General features: G+C 40.1%; 1 pseudogene; it reads right to left on the bottom strand.

The window, feature by feature from the left end:
• Nucleotides 1–3,362: 3,362 nt before the first annotated feature.
• Nucleotides 3,363–3,729, bottom strand: LOC108585307 (annotated as a pseudogene).
• Between the last annotated feature and the right edge of the window lie 1,486 nt (nucleotides 3,730–5,215).

The raw sequence follows: 5,215 nt of genomic DNA, 5'->3' as shown, positions 1-5,215 counted from the left end.
AGGTATGGATTAGTGGAGAGAAATCATGGAGAAATAGTAAAAGTAAGGAAGAGGATAAACACTTAGTGACTTACATTTTGGTGGTGACCAAGACTAACAGGCATCCCAATCTATATAAAAATACCTTGATAATATCTTAACATTGAAGGCTTTAATGAAAGGTGGAGCAGAAACTACATGAGTTTCTCTGGATGACGTGTGGAGATTGAGTATAAGGAAGTGCTTCTTGACCCTAAGTATACCTTAGAATCTCCTGAAGAACTTTTATAAAGTACAACCAATTTAATTGGTTGGCCTCTTTCCCAACCAATGAAATCAGAATCAGTGGGAACAGACCTGAGCACTGGTAATTTTTGGCAGTCGTATTCTCTTTAAAATCCCCAAGTGCAGTCAGTACTGAGAAATATTGGGATGTGGCAGCGGTTCTCAGAGTTGGTCCCTGGACTAGTAGTGTCATTATGACTTGGGGACTTGTTAGAAAGCACATTATCAAACCTTGCCCCAGATTTACTGAATCAGAAACTCTGGAGGTGGAACCCAGCAATCCCTTTTTTGACGAACTCTCTGGGTGATTATGATGCATGCTAAAGTTTGAGAACCACTGATACATGGTGGGAGTGGGGGCATAGAGGGAGTAGCTACACTGTATCTATAAGTATCCTTCATGGTCAGCAGAAGTTACATTCCCATCAGCATTTTATGAGAATTCTTAGGCAGTTCACAAAATTCTTTTTACATATGATTTCTAGCAGAATTAGAGGCATAAAAAACAGGGGAAAAAATAAGCAACATTGTCTTACTTAAAACTGAACATTTTTCATATGTTTGTAATTAACATAAAACTTGCATTCTACAGTTCAAATTGATTTCCTTGATTTTAGCCTGAAATGAAAATGGAGATCAGCCAGTTACCATTCTGTGGAGAGACAAACACACTGAACAACTGCAAAAGGATAACAAATATTTCATCCAGCCTGCTTTTAGAAAAATCACAGATAAAGGTAGTGTTTCAGTTACCAACTTTCAACCCAGTAATAGGAACATATGCAACGATATTTGTTCATAGTATCTATTTTTATTTTTAAAAAGAGGAAAGAAAAAAGAAACAAAATTAAAAAAAGAAAGAGAACCACTCTTTAAAAAACAAGTTGAGAAAAAGAAAACTAATAAGAGAAAATTCCTCAAACTAACCAAGTTTAAATATTGGCAGTATGTGGAGTAAAACACACACAGAAATGTGGTGTATACTTCCTGAAAATGTTAGCTGTTAAATGAAAGGAGTCATGTTTCTGTATTTTCTTAAATAGAACTTGGCATATTCGAGGTGGTCCATAAGTTTTAAATAATAACAATTTGCTCTCCAATCTGGCCTCATTTAGCTTCCTTTTTTCACTGTAACATCTTGACATTCTTCCACTGCTTAGTTTGCAGAATTCACTGCAAAAGAAAAGAAAAGAGAAGAAAAGAAAAGGCTAAGAATAAACATATGTAAGAAAAAAAAAAAAGCAAAATAAAAGAACAGCTTCTTCAAGCTTGAGCTCAACTAACAAATAAATCATTTATACTTAAAAAAAAATCATTTCACTTCAACATACAAACTATTAATCCAGATCTCCATTATTGCTTACTTAGACTAGTAACATGGTTTCCTCCCTCCTTTTATTGCACTCTGTTGAAAGATTAATCTTCTCACAGCAAAACTCAAAAGCTTTCAGTAACCTATCCCCCACTGCTGGCCCCTGAAGTACAGACAAGATCAGGCACAGGCCACAGATGCCCTGGGGAATCAGCTCTAGGAAAAAACTGTAAGAAACCCCTGGAGAGACTAAAGGCCATCATAAACTTTGGGTGGGGAGGAATGTAGAGTTAGAATAATAGGTAGAGTGCTGCTAGGTTCTGCTCTCCTTCTCTCTCCTCTTTCCTTTGGACCATTGCCTGTCCCATAACCACTGAGTCAGGAGGCAGCAGCAATCACCCACGCCGAAAAGGGGAGGCTGAGCAGCTCCCCTGAGCACTCACTCCTTCAGTCCTCCTCACGTGTGGTAGATGATGGATCACTTATGAGATGACTACCATCTCCCTTTCAAAGGCTTTAGAGGAGAATCCGTAGCAGAGTAATGCCTAGTGGAGGGGCAACAGAAGGGTTGTTGACTATAGTTCCAACACCTAAGGGACTCCCTAGGACTCAACTCCTTAATCTTAAAACCACAAAGAAGACAGAAAGTAGGGCCTGGTATTGGCATGTCATGTTGGTACCTGATAACTCCAGGGAAATATCAGCTCACAGCTTAAAATACCTGAGGTTAGAACCACTGTAAAAAGCAAAACACACACTGAACATACACAATATCAAGCAGAAGTACTGGAACAAACAAATTAAGAATTTAAAATAAGCACAACCACACTGGGCACGATGGCTCACGCCTATAATTCCAGCTCTTTGGGAGGCCGAGGCAGGCAGATCACTTGAGGTCAGGAGTTCAAGACCACTCGGGCCAACATGGTGAAACCCATCTCTACTAAAAATAGAAAAATTAGTTGGGCATGGTGGCGGGCACCTGTAATCCCAGCTACTCGGGAGGCTGAGGCAGGAGAAGCGCTTGAACCAGTGGGGTGGAGTTTGCAGTGAGCCGAGATTGCACCACTGTACTCTAGCCTAGGTGACAGAGTGAGACTGTCTCAAAAAAATGAAACAAAATAAGCACAACCAATATTGTCAAAAAGCTACTGGTAACAGGAAGCAGGAAAAAAGTCATAAAGAAAGACAGATGTTATACATAGATTAAGTATAAAAAATTATGCTTCCAAGTGACTCCTAGATGAGATAAATAGCAAGTTGAATGCAGCCAAAGGAAAAATTGTAAAACTGAAAGATCAGACTGAGGACATCTCTCAGAAGGCAGAAAAAAAGATAATGAGAGAAATACAGAAATAAAAAGTTAAGTACCATGGAGCATAAAAGTAGACATGCTGACATCTTGAAGACAGGAGTCCAAGGGAAGAGAAAATAAAGAGAGAGCAAATATTTAAGATTATAATAAAAACAATTATCTCTAAATTAAAGATAAAAGAAGTCAGATGGAAAGGGTTGCATGCCCAATAGGAGAGATTAAGAATGTAGAAAGAGCATTGCACATTGAAGAACAAAGAGAAAGAGAAAATACTAAAAGCTTCCAGGAAAAAAAGAGCATATCTCCTCCAAAGGTACAAGAAGATTTAGCAGCAGATTTCTTAACAGCAACACTGGGGCCAAATATTTGGGGATTTTTCAGATATCATTCTGTTATTGATTTCTAATTTAATACCACTGTGGTCCGAAAACATACTTTGTATGACTTAAATCCTTTTAAACTTACGGAGACTTTTTTTTTTTTTTTTTAAACCAGAACATTTATTGCATGACTAATCGTTGACATTCTTTAGATGAACTAGATGCAGCAATAGCTGCCCTCTTGGGTTTAGGTGTTGTTCCTTCACGGAAACCATGCCTGAATCTGCGGTATACAATTTTTAGGTGCCTCATTCAACCAGTTCCGGTGGTATTTCGTCTTTTAGCCTTGGCACTCCAGTTATACTTTCTCTTGCGCTTGGCAGGGTAGCCACATTTGCCACAGGTCGACTTCTGAAGGTGGTAGGCCTTAGAGCCACAGCGGCGGCGCAATGTGTGCGTCTTATTGCGACGCTTTCCAAACGATGACGTTCCCTTCGTCATCTCGTTTCTGCAGCCGAGACCAGAGAGCATGGAGACATTTTATGGTGCACAATGTGGTTTATCTTGAACAGACACTTTACTAAAGAAGGTAGACGGATGGGAAATAAGCACATGAAAGACAGGCAACACCAATAGTCATTAGTGAACTGGAAATTAAAACTGTAATAAAATACCACCACACACTAACCATACCAAAAGTTGCCAAATATTTAAAGGAACTAGAACTCTAACATGCTGTTAGTTCAAAGGTAAAATTACTCAACTACTTCTATAGTTTCAAATCTTATGCTGAAATGTGATCCCCAGTGTTGGAGGTGGGGCCTAGTGGGAGGTATTTGGATCATAGGGGCGGATACCTCACGAATGGTTTAGCACCATCCCTTTGGTGATAAGTGAGTTCTTTCTCTATTAGTTCGTGTAAAAGCTGGTTGTTTAAAGGAGCCTGGCATCTCTCTTGCTAGTGCTTTCACCATGTGACACACCTGCTCTCCCTACACATCATGAGTAACAGCTTCCTGAGGCCTCATCAAAAGCTGAGCAGATGCAAAGTGCCGTGCTTGTACTGCCTGCAGAACTGTGAGCCAAATAAACCTCTTTTCTGTATAAATTACCCAGCCTCAAGCTGTAGCAGGACAAGCCACAGACAAAACCTCTCAGACACCAAATTGTAGAAGGAAGGGCTTTATTCAGCTGGGAGCATCAGCAAGCTACTGCCTTAAAATCTGAGCTCCCCGAGTGCAAATTTCTGTCCCTTTTAAGGGCTCACAACACTAAAGATTTCATATGAAAGGGTCATGATTGATTGAGCAATCTCGGGGATACGTGACAGGGGTTTCATGCACTGATAGAGAGAAACAGAACAGGGCAGGGAGTTTCACAGTGTTCTTCTATACAATGTCTGGAATCTGTGAATAATATCGGTTTCTAAGTTATGAGTTGATTTTTAACTACTAGGTTTAGGCCAGGCAGGCCCAGGCCCAGTTTTGGGCCTGGCACTGGGCTGCCTGTCTTTGGTTTTACTTCCTTATTTTTCTTAAAACAAGTACTGAGTATAAAACAATATAAAACAATATGAGAGGGTCTCACTCTTTCCTCAAAGCAAAGCAAACAGATTAATATGACTACTTGAGAAATAGTTTGGCAGTTTCCTAAAAAGTTAACTATACAGGCCAGGGGCAATGGCTCATGTTTGTAATCCCAGGACTTTGGGAGGCCAAGGTGGGTGGATCACATGAGGCCAAGAGTTTAAGACCAGCCTCGTCAACATGGCGAAACCCCATCTCTACTAAAAATAAAAAAATTAGCTGGGCATGGTGGCACACGCCTGTAATCCCAGCTACTCAGGTGGTTGAGGCATGAGAATCACTTGAACCTGGGAGGTGAAGGTTGCAGTGAACCGAGATCATGCCACTGCACTCCAGCCTCAGCAATAGAGCAAGACCCTGTCTCTAAATAAATAAATAAGTGAAATATATACCTTCCATATGATCTAGCCATTTGACT

The sequence above is a fragment of the Papio anubis genome, chromosome 6, assembly GCF_008728515.1.
Source record: "Papio anubis isolate 15944 chromosome 6, Panubis1.0, whole genome shotgun sequence".
Taxonomy (NCBI): domain Eukaryota; kingdom Metazoa; phylum Chordata; class Mammalia; order Primates; family Cercopithecidae; genus Papio; species Papio anubis.
This window is presented reverse-complemented; position numbering and strand designations above follow the sequence as displayed.